Source organism: Marmota marmota, unplaced genomic scaffold, assembly GCF_001458135.2.
Source record: "Marmota marmota marmota unplaced genomic scaffold, marMar, whole genome shotgun sequence".
NCBI classification, from domain to species: domain Eukaryota; kingdom Metazoa; phylum Chordata; class Mammalia; order Rodentia; family Sciuridae; genus Marmota; species Marmota marmota.
Window position 1 is genome coordinate 23,022,655 of NW_025999869.1, and position 17,482 is coordinate 23,040,136.

Genomic DNA, 17,482 nt, shown 5'->3' on the forward strand with positions numbered 1-17,482 from the left:
TAGAAAAATTAAAAGAATGGGGATGTAGCTCAGTGGCAAAGCTCCCTAATCCCACTACTAATTAAAAAAGAAAAGAAAAGAAAAGAAAGAAAGAACAAAAAAGTAACTGGATTTTTAAAAAACTTGTAAATTAAGATTATCTTATATGAAATAACACACACACATGTGTACCACTTAAGTGAACTTTTAGAAATGTATGCACTTGTATAAGCAACACTTAGATCAAAATCTATAATTTTCTGGTACCCTAGAAAAAATTCCCTTATATCCTCTGCTTATTTAATATCCCCCAAAATTAAGCAGAAAAAGTCCAAAAGGCCAATATTTGCTAGCATAGAAATTTGAAACTACTATTTTGAAAATCACCATGAATTATATTAACTAGAGAAAATATTTTCCACAAATGTAATCAAGAATTTCTCATATAGTCATGCTGGGCACATGACTATAATCCCAGCTATTCAGGAGACTGAGGCAGGAGGATCACAAGTTCCAGGTCAACCTTAGAAATTTAGTGAGACTCTGTCTCAAACAAACAAACAAACAAAAAATAAAAATTAAAAAAAAAAAAAACCTCTGGGGATGTAGCTCAGTGGTAAAGCACCCCTGGGTTCAATCCCCAGTACCAAAGGGGGAAAAAAATGGTTTTTCTTACTTGTTTTGAAAAGCTCATTCATTAGGAAAACATTTGAGACTCCAATGGAAAAATAGGCAAAGGACTTGAATAAAGAAGGAAGGGAGGGAGGAAAGGAGGGAGACAATCAAACACTCATTCAATTGGTAAGCATTTATGTAGGAACTGTGCAGGCCTAGACTACACGCAGAGATTAAAAAAGAAAATAAGACACAGTTCTCACAGTGTAGTGAGAAAGGTGGGCAAATGGCCATTTAAAAAAGTTAAAGTCTACAACCTACCCAGGATGCAAAGGCACTGAGCCCAGAGCAGGTATCTGACCCAATCGTAGAGAAGTGTCTGAATCGCAGGCTAAAAAGAGAAGGAGTGTGGGGGGAGGAGAGGAGAGGACCAGTATTCCAGAGTGAAAGAACAACTTGCATAAAGGCCCAAGGGGGTATAGTTGTTCAGGCTGGCTGAATCCAGGTGCAGCGGCATGGGGAGGTGAAACTGGAGGACACCAAGGAGCCATAAGCTTGAATAGCAGACAACAGAGAAACTCAAAAGTACTTTGAGAAGCATTCCATGAGCTCCCTGGATGGATACCTGCTAAAACTGAATTTCCTCCACATCTTTAGTGATAGCAAGGACCTCAAGCAGTGCTCCCTTGAAGGCAGCCTCCTTGAGGAGTGGACTAATAGCCCACCCTAGAGAAGAGGAAAAGGAAAGACAAGGGTGGGAGAAAAGAACTGCTACCCAGACCCTAGTCCCTCTCCTTGTCTCTTGTGGTCACAGGTTATGAACCTCATCACTTTCCTTGCTTCCCAAGAAGAAGGAAAAGAAGTCATGGTGGCAGTTTATATAAAAGGAGAATGTTGGGGAATATTAACCCCAGTGTGTTTTCCCAGTACATTTGTTATCTGCAAGATTTCCCCAATTTCCAGGGTTGGAATGCGAAGCATCCAAGACTTCCAGAGAGGGAAGTTACCTCAGAAACAGACAAAAACTCCTCAATTTCAAAAGCCTCTTAAGGGATTCAGGGATTCAGGACACAAGGAATGAATGCAAGACACTTCAGGGCTAGGCTACCTGCCCAGCTCCATGGACTGGGTGAAAGGGAATATTTGGGGTGGAAGTAGCCAAGGGACAGTGAAGGTACCTGGGCAAAGGGAAGCCAACATTCTGTCTTTTCCTTGGCCGGAAGGATTAATGGGATCTCAGAGCAGGGTATATCCTTGTTTGGTGGAGCTAGAGATTAGTGAATCCCAGAGTGGGCTGATGGCCAGAGACCCTCAGAGTTTCCTGTTGGCCTCCAGTAATGGAGCCATCTGTCCTCTGCTCCAGTGGAGGGGTGTCTGTGATGCGAAAGAGGGTCAGATGGAAGATGCAGGGGGTCAGGAATGAGAGAAGATTTTGCAATGACCTATGAAGGCTGATGTGTGAAGGCAGGTGAGGATCCATGATGACATAGTTTGTTGCCATCCCTGCCTTTCACTTCCCAGGTGCCTACAGAAGACCACAGAAGGTAGACGCAACCCAGGAAATGGGGGAAACCCCAGATGAATTCATCAAGTGTCACAGAGGCTTACAATAGAGAGTAAGTTTAGTCATAAAAAGAAATTTACAGATTCATTTCCAGAAATAAAATGGGCAAGGTTATTTAGTTAAAAAAGAAAACAAAACTGAAAGTCAGGTCAGAAGATATTATTCCAATAATAGCACGGAGGGGGGGAAAAGAAATATGATAAGGAAATTAGGATACATGAAGGACCAAATAAAAAGAATTAATATATATTTTATCAGAACTCCAGATGGAGGAGAAAGAGTGGAACAGAGATAATATTGAGAGACAAAATAGATTCCCTCCCCCAAACTGATGAAAGATATCGATGGCCACATTTAAGAAACTTGATGAATCTCAATAATAAATAAAATTTATACCAAGACACATGATAATTTTACTATGGACCATCAAAAACAAATATAAAATCTTAAATAGTAGCAAGAGAACAAAGACACTGATTTCAAAGAAGTAAGAAATTGATTTGCAACTGATTTCTCAATGGCTTTAATAAAACTAGGAGACAGGGGAATCATTTATTAAAGATGCTAAAGGAAATAACTACCAACCTAGAAGCAACTAAAAAACATTACATTTTCAGAAACAAAATTTGAAGGTTTTTTTTTTGTTTTTTGGTTATTGTTGTTGTTTGGTAACCATCTGATTCTCACTAAAGGATATTCTAAAAGATAAATTCAAGACATTAGGAAAGGGGTCCCAAATGGAAAGTGGATAAAGGAGAAGCAAGAAAGTAAAACACAGGCAGGTAGAGCTATACAAACAGATCTATAAAACAATCCTCTCTGGTGGAGGAATAATAGATAAAAATCAGACTATGTAGTCAAGAAGTAGGTAAATGAAATTGGAGAGTTTCAAACTCCTTGTATTTCCCAAAAGGAAAGTAATGATTAACCTAAAACTTTGGTAAATTTGGGATGTTATCATTTCTGAGTTAACCACTCAAAGAATAGGAACAGAGCATATAACTTCTAAACTAGTAGAAGAGGAAAACAAAGAATGATAAGAAAAATAATGAATCCAAAAGAATAAAAGGAAAAAAACCCAGAAAAGGTAGGACTAATGGAAATGACCTTTCTGGGTGATAAATTTCACAGAAAAATTACACTAATGACACTAAATTATAAAAGCAAAACAGAAACAACAAGTTTCTGGAAAATGATAAAGTTTGGATTAAAAAGCAAAATTCATAAATACATTGTTAATAAGAAACTTGCCTAAAATATGAGAGAAGTTGAAAGTAAAAGCCTAGAGAAAGGGCTGGGATTGTGGCTCAGAGGTAGAGCACTTGCCTAGCATGCATGAGGCACTGGGTTCGATCCCTGGCACCACATAAAATAATAAACAAATAAAATAAAGGTATTGTGTCCATCTATAACTAAAAGAAAATGTTAAAAAAAAGACTAAAGAAATATACCATGCAAGCAATAACTAAAAGAAAGTGAGAAATCCATAAAATACAAGAAAAAGTAGAGTTAAGCTTTCTAGAAACAAGGTCACTTAATAACAAAGAATCCTTTAACTCAAGAAGATACAGTAATTTAAGATTTACATGCATAACCTCAAAATATACCAAACTGACAGAACTACAAGTATAATAAGACAAATCCATGAGCATAGTGGAATATTTTTCACACTTTACTTTCTGACAGAATAAACACCAAAACCTTATAAGGATACAAATATTTGAACAATACAGTGAGAAAACTGACCAAAGGAACATGTACAAAATGCTACATCCTGACTAATAAATACAAATTATTTTAAAATGTACATAAAGATTCGTAAAAAAATTGATATACATTCAATAATAAAATGACTTGATAAATTTCAGCTGGGCACCATGGTGCACACATTTATAATCCCAATGACTCAATAGGCTGAGGCAGGAGGATCAGGAGTTCAAGGCCAGCCTCAGAAATTTAGGGAGACTCAATAAAAAGGACTGAGGATGTAGTTCAATGGTAGAGTGTCCCTGGGTTGAACACCCATCACCAAAAAGTAAAAAAGTAAATTTTTAAATTTCAAAGGATGACATTATCTATAGTAGCATGATAACCACTGGGTACATGCTGAACACTTTAAATGTGACTTGTCCTAATTAAGATGTGTTGTACATGGACAATACACTCTGTACTCTGAATATTCTGTCCTCAAAAATATACATGTCATTAACAATTTGTTATATTAATTGTATGTTAAAATGATATTTTTTTAAAGAGAGAGAGAGAATTTTTAATATCTATTTTTTAGTTTTTTCAGCAGACACAACATCTTTGTTTGTATGTGGTGCTGAGGATCGAACCCGGGCCGCACGCATGCCAGGCAAGCGCGCTACAGCTTGAGCCACATCCCCAGCCCTGAAATGATATGTTAATGTTAATAAAATTCATTATAAAAATTAATGTCCATTGCTCTTTATTTTTTTTCAATATGGCTACTAGAAAATTTAAAATTATGTGTCTTGAATTATATTTCTATTGAATAAAACTAATATGGCACATATTCTCTGACCATAATGCAATTACATAGTAATTAGTAGCAAAACAGACAAACTATGAATCTCTAAATACTTAGTCATTAAGAAACACACTTCAAAAATAACCTATGTTAGGCTGGGGACATGGCTCAGTGGTAAAGTGCTTGCCTGGCATGCACAAGGCCCTGGGTTCAATCCCCAGTACTGAGGGGGAAAAAACTACCTATGTTGCTGGGCATGATGGCAGCAGGCTGAGGCAGAAGGATCACAATTTCAAGGCCACCATTAAAACTTAGGGAGACCCTGTTTCAAAAAATAAAAAGTAGCCAGGCATGGTGGCATAGGCCTCTAATTCCAGCAACTTGGGAGGCTGAGACAGGGGGATCACAAGTTCAAAGCCAGCTTCAGCAATTCAACAAGACCACTAGTAACTTAGTGGGACCTTGTCTCAAAATAAAATATAAAAAGAACTGGGAATGTGTGTCAGTGGTTAAGCTGGGTTCAATCTCTGTTGAAGAAGAAGAAGAAGGAGAAAGAGAAGGAAAAGAAGAAAAGAAATTTGACAAAGAACAGCAAAGTAAACCCAAAGATAATATATGAAAGATAATAATAAAGAGGAAAAAGTAATGAAAGAGAAAATGGACAAACCGAGAGGACTACAAAAAAAATTCGAATTGATTGGTTTTGGAAAAACCAAAACAATTAACGAACCTCTAGCAAAATATAAGATCAAATAACCAAACCAATATTAGGATGATTGAAGCTGCAAGCGTTCAAAAGCAGCTCATATTTTGAAAAGCCACAGGCTAACAAAATCTACAAATAAACCTGATAAAATTGTATAAAATATAACCATAAATTGGCTCAAGGAGAATTTTTTTTAAGATAGAGAGGAAAGAGAGAGAGAATTTTTTAATATTTATTTTTTTTTAGTTTTTGGCGGACACAACATCTTTGTTTGTATGTGGTGCTGAGGATCGAACCCGGGCCGCACGCATGCCAGGCAAGCGCGCTACCGCTTGAGCCACATCCCCAGCCCCAAAATATAGCCATAAATTGGCTCAAGGAGAAATTTTTTAAAAATGAATAAACCCTACAACTTCCAAAATAACAGAAGTCAGTAGGAAAACTCTGACAACCAAATGGCTGCAGCAGTGAATTCTATAAAACACTCAAGGAAGGTCATAGTTCCAATCTTACTTCAACTCTCCTGGATGAGGAAACATGGCTGTGATACAAAAACTGGACAAATATGAGAAGGCTGTGTCACAGACCATTCTCACTAGAGTGACCATACACTTCATCATCCAAACCATATGCTTTTAAGAGAGAAAGGAAGAGCTACTAATGACAAAGTCAGGATAATAAGTGTCAGCTGGGATTGTCCCAGGCAAACTAGGACATATGGTTCCCTCATGGACATATGGCAAAGAAATTCTTTTAAAACAAACTAGGAGGGGCTAGGGTTGTGGTTCAGAGGTAGAGCGCTCGCCTACCATGTGTGATCCTCAGCACCACATAAAAATAAAATAAAGATATTGTGTCCACCTATAACTAAAAAATAAATATTAAAAAAAAAACTAGGATACACAAACTAGCAATACATGCCCGTTGGTTGTGGCACATGCCTGTAATCTCAGGGACATGGGAGGATGAGGCAGGAGGACTGCAAGTTTGAGGCCAGCCTCAGCAACCTATGTGACTCTGTCTCAAAACAAAGAAAAAAAGAAAAGGCAGGACTGGGGATATGGCTCAGTGGTTAAGCACCCTCAGGTTTCAATCCACAGTACCAAAAATAAATAAATAAATAAAATAGTAATACATAAAAATGGTGGATTGGGGATAGAGGATATAAAAATGGTGAACTGGTATAGCACTTCCTAAGCACATGAGGCCCTGGGTTCAATCCCCAGAACTGCAAAAAAAGAAAAAAACATGCGTGCACACACCATAAATGGTAATAATACACAATAACCATGTTGGGTTTATCTGGAATACAGATTATTTTAACATTAGAAAATAAATGTATGTGATTGGCCATATGAAAAGATTGAAGAAGAAAATATGAGTTCATCTCACTAAATGTGGGGAAAAATGTTTGATAAAATCAATATCCATTCATGATAACAACTCTTAGCAAACCTAGGAATTGAAGGGAACTTCCTTAATCTGATAAAACACATGTAATATACTGAGAGGAAACATCATTCTTAATGGTAAAATGACAAACACTTTTCCTCTGAGATCTGTCACAAGACAAGGATGGCTGGCCTTGCTGCTTTATTCATTATGGTACAGGATACCCTATTCTGTGTAATGAGGAAAGAAAAAGAAATGAAAGGCATAAAAATGAGAAAAGTACAGGCAAATTGTCATTTTTTGCATATGATGTATATGGAGAAAATCCAAAAGAATTTATAGATAAGGTTTTTAGCATTGATAAGAGTTTAGCAAGTTTTCTGGATATGAAACCAATCTATAAAAATCAGTTGCATTTATCTATACCAGGAAAAGATGCTCACATCACATTCTTCAGAGATATAATTTTTAAAATATATATATTTTTAGTTGTAGGTGGATACAATGACTTTATTTTGTTTTTATGTGGTACTGAGAATCAACCCCAGTGGCTCATAATGCCAGGTGAGTGCTCTACCACTGAGCTACAGCCCCAACCAAGATATAATTTTTAATATTCCAAAAAATCAAGATCTAAATCTAACAAAAGAAGTTCTCTACTGAGAAACATTTAAACTTTATTGATATTAAAGAGGTGATAAAAATGTTTATTATGGATTATAAGTATTAATATTTTAAAAAACATTAAAAATTGATTTATAGAATCATTGCAGTCCCCAAATCCTAGACTTCTGGGAGTTGAGCAAAAGATTTACAAGCTGATTTAAAATTGACATGGAAAAGAATAGCCAACCTGGGCATGTTGGCACACATCTGTAATCCCAGTGATTCGGGAGGCTAAGGCCAGAGGATAACAGGTTCAAAGCCAGCCTTAGCAACTGTGTGAGGTTGTAAAACAACCTAGTGAGACTCTGTCTCAATATAAAAAAATAAAAAGGGGGGCTGGGGTTGTGGCTCAGTAGTAGAGCACTTGCCTAGCATGTGTGAGACACTGGGTTCGATTCTCAGCACCACGTATAAATAAAGGTCCATCAATAACTAATAAAAATACTTTTAAAAATAAAAATAAATAAAAAGGGATGGGGATGTGGCTCAGTGGCTAAGCACATTTGGGTTCAGTCCCTGGTACCAAAAAAAAAAAAAAGAATAGACAAGTCACTCTTGAGGAAAAAATACATGATGGGAGAACTATAATATTTAAGATGATGTGGTATTAGTTCAAGGAGAGAGAACAGAGCAATGGAACAGAATAGAGCACATTAAAGACTCACGCCCACACATACACGAACTCTTGAAATGTGATAGAGGCAGCAATGCAAATCAACAAGGAAAGGGCTGCCTCTTCAAATAATGATGCTGGAACAAATGAGTATTAACATGGAAACAATTAAATTAGAGCCTACAGCATACAATCCCAGATCAATTAAAATAGCTTTTAGATAGTATAGAAAATCTCCCAGTCTTGAGGTAGAAAAGAAATTCCTAAACAAGATACAAAAGCACTATCCCTAAGTAATAAATACTCGAGCCAGGTGTGGTGGTGCACACCTGTAATCCCAGCAGCTTGAGAGGCTGGGGCAGGAGGATTTCAAGTTCAAAACCAGCCTAAGCAACTTAGTGAGGACCTCAGCAGCTGAGTGAGACCCTGAGTGAGAGGGGCTGGGGATATGGCTCAGTGATAAAGCACCTCTGAGTTCAATCCCTGGTACCCCGCCAAAATACCATAAAGTATAAAGATAAGAAAACAAAGTGGGAAAATATATATCCAGAATATAGCAATACAACTCCGACAAGTAAGAAAATTGCAGACTATTTCACAAGAGACTAGGCAAAAGATTGAAAACAATGGAAGAGCATCCAAGTAGTTTATAAATGCACAAAAGATTCTCAGCCTCATGGCAGTCGGGATGAATCAAATTTAAATGGCAGCGAGACATCATTTGTGCCATCAAATTGGTCTAAAAGCAATTTTACAATCTCAGACAATTTCACATGTTGACAAGGATGCGGAGTAGAGGAGTTCTCAAATACTGCTGCTAGGAGTTTGTGACATTGATTAACATTAGCCAGTAATCAAGATATTGGTAGGACAGCATTCCTTTTGGAAGAATCTATTTCTTTAAATTTTCCAGTTCTAGAAGCCTCCTGCATTCCTTGGCCTATAGCCCTATATCATTTCCAATTCTTTCTTTCCCTTCCTCCCTTTTCCCAACCTCTGCTTTTGTGGTCATGTCTTCTCTGGATCTGACCTTACTAATTCCCTTTTGTAAGGACACATGATTCCACTGGGCCCACCTAGATTATTCTGGACTATCCATCTCAAAACCTAACTTAATCAAATCTTCAAGTCTCTCTCTTTTTTTAAAAATGTTTTTTAGTTGGACATGGACACAATACTTTTGTTTTATTTATTTACTTCTATGTGATTGAACCCAGTGCCTCACACATGTAAGACAAGTGCTCTACCACTGAGCTACAACCCCAGCCCCTGCAAATCTTTTTTTTAATGTAAGATAACAAATCAATAATTTCTATGGATTAAGATTTAAACCCTTCGGGGGACTGGGGATGTGGCTCAAGCAGTAGCACGCTCGCCTGGCATGCGTGCGGCCCGGGTTCGATCCTCAGCACCACATACAAACAAAGATGTAATGTTCGCTGATAACTAAAAAATAAATATTAAAACACACTCTCTCTCTCTCTCTCTCTCTGTCTCTCTCTTTAAAAAATATTAAAAAAAATATTTAAACCCTTTGATGGTGGGGCAGTATATGTAAGTATGTTCATATACATGTATACTAGAATGTTAATAACAGATTCTCTTGCAATAGAAATTGGAAACAACCATCTATTCAAAGCTTAAAAACAGGCAAATCCAGACTATTTTGGAATGCACAGGTGGTAATAAAGCTACAAAGAAAACCAAAGAAGTAATCATCATAAAAGACAGGTTAATAGGTCACCTCTAAATAGGAAAGATTCATGATAACAGGGAAAGTGTGAGGAGCATTCTGGATCTTTGGAAAATTCTATTTTTTTTTTTTTTACTTGAGTGTTGGTTAAATGAGTGATTGCCTTATAATCATTTTCTAACTTGTGTATACATCTACTTCAGTGACATTCCTAAATGCCAAGTGCATAGAACACAAATTTCACGCCAAGGTTGGGGCTGCTCCAGCTCCTCCTACGAGCTGTGGTTTTCCAGCCTTAGAGCCATCTTAGCCTGGTACTTACCTGGTGCCTAAATCCTAATGGTGTGGGGCTCCCACACTGCATCCCCAACCCCTCATCCAGACCTCCAAGGGCTAACAGAACTCTGACATGACCTCATCACAGAAACCTCCTGGCTTGGAACACATGCTCTTGTCAACTGAGAGGACTGGGAGTGCAGTGAGGACACAAGGAGGGCAGGCACTGCCTCCCGGCTGGGTAGAGACGCTGGGGGGACACTCAGACCATGAACTGAATCTCAAAATGAAGAGCAATTCGTCAGAATGACAAGAGGCCAGGGGCTCACAGTCTGAGGAAGGACCAGGGTTTAGGATAAAGACAACCTTGGGATTGGCCATTGCAGGGCCCTATCTTGTACGCTGAGAGATTTGGTTGATGGGAAACCTAATCATCTCAGATTCTATTGAGAAAACAGGAGAGAGAGAGAGAGAGAGAGAATATGAGAAGTCAAATACACCCAAAATTCATCATTGTAACCATTTTTACATGTATAGCTGAATGTCATAAGTACCTTCACACTGCAGTGCAATTGCTTATCATCATCTCCAGAACTTTTTCATCTTCCCAATCTAAAACTCTGTACCCATTAAACCTTTAGTTCCCATTTTCCCCTCCCCCCAGCACCTGGTGACTACTCTTCTGTTTTCTATCTCTGTGAATTTGATCATTCTAGGTATTTTATAGAGAAGGAAGCATATAATATTTGTCCTTTCTGTTGGTTTATTTCACTTAGCCCAAAGTCTTCAAGGTACATCCACATTGTATCAAGTGTCAGAATTTCCTTCCTTGAAGGCTGAAAAATATCCCATTGCAACATATACTGCATCTTGTCCATCTGTTCATCTGCTGATGAAAATGTGGGTTGCCTCCACTTTTGACTATTGTAAATAATGCTTCTCTGCTGCTACAGCCTGAATGTTTGTGTCACCCAAAAATCATGTATTAAAATCTAATTCCCAACGTTATGGTATTTGGAGGTGGGGCTCTTGAGAGTTATTAGGTTATAAAAGCAGAGTCCTCCTCGTGAATGAGATTGTGCCCAAGGAACTCCATTGTTGTAGAGAAAAGATGGCTATCTATGAAGCAGGAAGTGACCCTCGCCGGACTGCAAATCTACTGGGGCCTTGATTTTGAACTTCCCAGCCTCTGGGAGAAATAAACGATCTTTATTAGCCATCCAGTCTATGGTATTTTGTTATTACAGCTCAAACAGACTAAGGCAGTAGCTATGAACACTGGTGTCTAAATATAGTTTAGATGTTTTGAGGTGAGATAGTAAGATGACTTCAGTAAAGGAAGACAAACATTGGAGAAGCCAAGACAGATACAATGACCAAGACCAGAGAGACCTGGACTCTGGATTCACTTCTCACTTGCTATTAGTGACCTCATGGCTCTGTTGACATTGGCATCTGGGCAGAAAAAAAGTGTGGTCATTCCAGGCTGGGGGCTCTTAACTGGAGCTAAAACCTCACCCAGGCATCAGTGGAATAATGGGCACATTCAGTGGAGTGATAAAAATTGTGACTTGGTAGTTAAGTCTGGAAGTTTTAAGAGTTGAAAAAGTCCATTAAAAATCCCTGAGACCCAGTGCATAAGGAAATGTTTGAAAAATGCTCAGAATGGTCCTTTGTACTGGGAACATGATCCCCCGCCACCACACACCTCCAGTCTTTAATGTTTGTGGAGGTGTTCCCTCCCACATCTCTGGGTCATCCCAGGGCCTGCAGCAGAGATGTCTTTGTTGATAGAAAGGATAACTTCTAATGTTCTGCAGCACATTAGGAAAACTATGGTGGACAACAATTAATGGTATACTTTTTAGTTAATACAGAGGATTTTAAATGTTCCCAACACAAAGAAGTGATAAATGTTCAAGGTAATAGATACACCAATTACCTTGATTTGATCATTACAAATTGTTCACATGTATTGAAATATGACATGGTACCCCATAAATATGTACAATTATTATTTATAAATTAAAATTTTGAAAATTTTACAGGCCATGCCTGTAATCCCAGCAACTCAGGAGACTGAGACAGGAGAATCTCAAATTCAAAGCCAGCCTCAGCAACCTGGCAAGACCTGTCTCAAAATACAAAATATAGGGCTGGGAATGTGGTTCAGTGATTAAGTGCCCCTGGGTTCAATTCCTTAAGAATAAATAAATAAATAAATAAATAAAAAATAAAAATAAAAGGCTAGGAATGTAGCTCAGTGGTGAAGCAACCCTGGGTTCAATCCCCAATAATTAAAAAAAAAAAAAATTGAAAAGGATGTCTCTCTTCTGTGCCTCTGGGTACCTACAGGGGAAGCACACACTGAGCAGAGTTAATTTCCATAATCAGACAGAAAATAGAGCCATGTAAATAAACAAAGACAGCGTATAAAAGTTCCATGTGAGCAAGAAAAAGGTGCTGTTCTCCAGGCTGGGGTTGTGGCTCAGTGGTAGAGTGCTCGCCTAGCACGTTGAGGCACTGGGTTCAATCAGCACCACATAAAAATAAATCAATAGGGCTGGGGATGTGGCTCAAGCGGTAGCACGCTTGCCTGGCATGCGTGCGGCCCGGGTTCGATCCTCAGCACCACATACAAACAAGGATGTTGTGTCCGCCGAAAACTAAAAAATAAATATTAAAAAAATCTCTCTCTCTCTCTCTCTCTCTCTAAAAAAAATAAATAAATAAATACAATAAATGTATTGTGTCCAACTACAACTGAAAATATGTATATATATTTAAAAAGATGCTGTTCTCAGTTGATTAATTATAGAAAGATACTTTTATCCCTGGCTGAGGTACCCCTGTGCTCGGCTTGTGATTCAAGGCCTGGCTTTCTACCCTCACTTCCAAAAGTCAAGGCCTTTCTGGGAAACATCACATACTGATTATATAGGCAGTGTTCTCCTGAGCGCTCCCAGCTGGGATTGAGAGAGCCGGTCCTGGAGCACTTCTGAAACAGAGTCACTGTCATCTGGTCCCAGATTAGGAGTGGGGGCCCCAGGGCATTACTCCAGAGGTGAACACTGTCATAAAGTACAGCAACTATAGAAAACAGAACTCTCAGAAGGAGGCATGGTGATACCCATCCTGTGCAGTCAGGCCAGCACCCTGGAGTGCTGTATTCCCCAGATGTTGGGCCACTCAATTTTTCATGCCCAAATACACATAACCCAAGCCCTGCTGCCTACTGGGACCAGACAGTAGTGCCTCCATGATCCAAGGCTCTGTGGCCTCCCCTTTCTCTGACTGCTACTCAGAGCTCTTAGCATTTATGCTCCAGCCTGCTCTTCCCACTTCCCTGGCTGTAGCAAATTGTAGTGACCTGCCTTATGGACTGGAAACCAAGGGGCAAGGGATGGGTTCCACTCCTGCCACCCACAAAGTCTGAGCCAGATCTCCAGGCCTGAGATAAATCTGAGCCCTCCCTGGGGATCTGAGGAAGTACCTACAGGCTCTGCAGAGGCAGAAACCCCTGGCATCTTCTTGAGGTGGCTCCTGATGAAGGAGCAGGTCTGGGAGGAGGGCTTTCTCTAAGATGGCAGTTTCGGAGAAGTCTAGCGGGGAGGGTGACAGTCTAGGAATTACAGGGCTCCCAAAACAAGTGCCCTGGGCAAAGACAGAGAGAGGTGAAAATTTGTTTACACACTCCTCTCTGTCTCAGGGGTCTTCTGCTTCAGCAGGAATGGAATTTATCCACACCTGACAGGTCTCCTACAAAATGGATTAGTCAGGGTATGTGAATTGGGAGGTAAATGCATGGCAGTAACTGGCTGTTGAGTGAAGACAACTTTGTCAGGTGTGGCACCCAGGACCTTGGGTTACTGTACACCTGCACAGGGCTGTGGCACACCTGGGACCAGGTAGGACACAAAATACACTGCCTTTGTCTTTATCCCCTCCCCCATCACGGCATCTGTGTCCCTGCCTGTGTTTGCTTTCTGTCACAAAACACTTAAGAAAATCAACTTAAAAGAAGGAAAGATATATTTTGGCTTACGGTTTAAATCCATGGTCACTTGGTCCCATTGTTCTAGGCCTACGGCAAGGCAAACATCATGGCAGGGAGCACGTGGAGGAGCAGAGATACTCACCTTCTGGAGGCTGGGAAGTAGAAGAGAGCAAGGAACCACCCAGGGTCCCAATTTCCCCTTCAAGTGCACACTTCCTATGACGTGGCTTCCTTATGAGGCCCCACCTCCCAAGGATTCCACCATCTCCCAACAATGCCTCTGGCTAGGGACCAAGCCTTCTGCCTGGGAGGCTCTGGGGGATGTTTAAGATCCAAACCATTAACACTTCCTGGTACTCATTCCTGACCTTGGCCAACTTCTTGGGCAGGTTCCCAACCTGGAGTCACTTGCAGTATAAGAGAAGATCTGGCACATCTTAGAGCCCCAGTCTCTTTTCCAGTGTGGCGCTCAACTCCCCTCTCTGGGACAGATCAGCTCTGCTATGGAGAGCTGAGATGATGGGGGTGGAAGAGAGTATGGGCTGCACTTTCTCTGCTCTCCTCTTTCTCCCTGGTAATTGGGGTGAGGATAGGGATGAAAGAGACCCAAGTCTCTTATATGGCAGGCATCATTGCCATCCTCTCATCTGTTGTTGCTCTGGGGGACAGGCATGTCCCACTGATAGGTTCTCCACAGCAGGCAGGTCCCAAGGGGCATGTATATACCCCCTTCAGGATTTCCAATAAGAACAGTGAGGGAACAACCTACTTCACAGTTCCTCATCCAGAGACACCCCTTGCACAACCTCTTCTGAGCCATCATGCTGCTGTCCCTGTGGTCATCTACACCTGTTTCTGGTGAGTCCCCTCACCTGGCAGGCAGCCTTCCTCATTAGCAGTTCAAGTCTTTCTGATGTCTAGGTGGCTGCTAAAGCCAAGGGAAACCATTTGTCCTTTCTCCACCAAAAAAGTGTGAAAGGGTGGAATATTTTAGAGCCGTCTGTTTTACTGTCTTCCTGGCTATGTCGCCCAGGATTGGATGCTGCTTTTTTTTTTAGACCGGGGCAATAGGTCAGGTCCTACTCAGCGTCCTATTAAAATGCCATCTAAGGGGATAGTTTAGAACAAGGGGATAGTTTAGAACAAGCAGGTGGCTCCAGTTGACAGCCAACTAGGATGAAGGTCACATTGAAGTTGTTCTTGGCTCTGGGAATTCAAAGGCCTGGGAGACTTTATCAGAAGTTCAGGAAGACTTCAAGAAGTGATCTAATCCATTGAAGTCACTTTATATGGAATATAATGAGAGGTTTTTGAACATTAAAAATTGGGAGCACAATTCAGGTCATGTGGTATGGCCTCCCAGGAGTTGGATGTGTGGCCCCAGAGTATGGTGATGAGAGAGAATCGAAATCTTCAATATTGGTGAAGGAGTTTGGGGAGCCAGGATCCCAAAATAAAAAGGACCCATCATTCCCTAGAAGGGAATGAAGCCTCAGTGGGGATTTGCTTTGGAAGAAAACTGGGTGGTGATCCTTCTGGGGCCTGGTCCAAGTGGACCAACCAGAAGTCACTGGAGGGGCAATAGCAGTGAGGTATCTAAGAAGGCCACTTGGACAGCTTTGAGCGTCAGGGTCTGGGACCTGTGGTGGGAATTCAGGCCTGGGCCACTCTGGAGGTATCCACAGTAACAATGAGAAGAGTGTGGAGCAGAGAAGCTCCAGGAGGCTGCTGTGGGCAGTGGGGAGAGGGACCACTGGGGGCATGGGGCTGAGGGTGGTGACAACGAGGATCAGGGTCTAGGTGAGCCCACTCAGGGGATAGGACAGGGAAATACCAGGAAATGCCAAAAGGCAGAGACCAGGGAGGAATCAAAACCATAGCATGAAAGAAATTAACTGTAGAACATGGAATTTATGACCCAAATCCAAATCAAACAGAGATACCATCTGGAAATGCAATGGCCGGGGACTTCGGGACTCTTTACAAGGTGTATAACTTTCCCAGAGGAGAAATATGCATATCTTTCTCTTTTTCAAACTGAGACGCAAACAGAATGACCTCATAAACCCCTAAGAGTTCAGATGCGCCTATGAGAGATTCATTACTAAAATAAATATCTTAACAATAGGGCAAATAATAAATAAATAACTCTTACACAGATAGATAAAATCATCGCTAACCCTGAGACTAAACTTAAGCTACTCAGTTCTGAAGCCAGAGGTTCAACAGCTGCTGTCTGTAAACAGAGTGAGGAGGGAGAGTGGGTTCCAGTGGGCATGGCACTGGGACTTCAAAAGCCTGGCCCAAGCCCTGAGAGGGCTGGTCAGGAGTTCAGAAGGACTTCAGGAAATCATCCAAGGTTATCAGGAAGATATTCAACTTCCCCCAGAAATTAACATTTTTTCTAGTTCCTGCAACCACTTTCCTTTCTTTGAAGACATCAGAAAACTGGCTCAGGAGTAGAGGAGGTGGAAAGGGATTGGCAGATGCCATGCTTGGTCTCGGAAAGTGGTCATCCTGTTGGCAACTTACCCGGGGTGTGGGTGTCATGTACCTGACTCAAATGCACCTAAACCCAAGCAAGTGACACAATGACAGTGACCTTCAGGGAGGCAGTGGGCCCTCAGGGAAGAACTCTCCCCATCAGGGTTATCTACTCCTTTGGGATTCTGTTTTCCTTCAGGGGAAAAGCAAGAAGCCTGAGTGCTGCTGGCCTGGGGTTAAGTTGGGCATTACTGTCCCATGCCCAGCCTGGAACAGCTACTCACAGAGGCATTGTTCAGGTAGCCTATGGATTTACAGCATGAGGTACAGTCCTGAGGCAGGGGGATTTGGAGGCTGAGGGGAAGGAGGATGAGGAGGAGGGAGAGGCAGAAGGGTCTCCATGCGGCTGGAAGGTCATGGCCTTCCCTGACCCTAGGGGATCTGTATTCTTTCTTATAGGAGCAGCAGAGGGGGTTAAGAATGATGGTGGGGGAAAGCCCCAGATGTACTGATACCCTTTTCTGCTATGGAATCTTCTTGATAACACATCAATTTATTCATCATTTTCTGGAACTCAAATCAGTAAAGCTTGAAAAGATGTTTGCAAATAATTTCTTCTCACCTCAGCAAGGAAGATAAGAATGGGCTGTCCACCAAGCAGAGTGGGTACAGGGGAGGGGGTGGCCCTTCACTCACCTGAGCCTGTCTGTGCTTGGGACAAGCTGCGTTCTGGTCCTACCATCCCCTGCACAGCTTTGGCTCTCTGCCTCCAGCCCTTCCCTCTCTGTCTGAGAGGCAGACAAGAGTTTGCCTGGCCACATCATCCACACAGCTAATAAGCCGTGACCCAGGTGGCTCACTTACATAGAAAAACATTTCCTGAGAGCCTGGAATGTTGGATTTTTGGCATTTAAGCCTCATCATTTGGTCACCTCATCCTTTGAGTGGCAAGTTCTTTGAGAATGGGGAATGTAGAGCTGAGCGCCTGTCCTTCCCCTGGCTC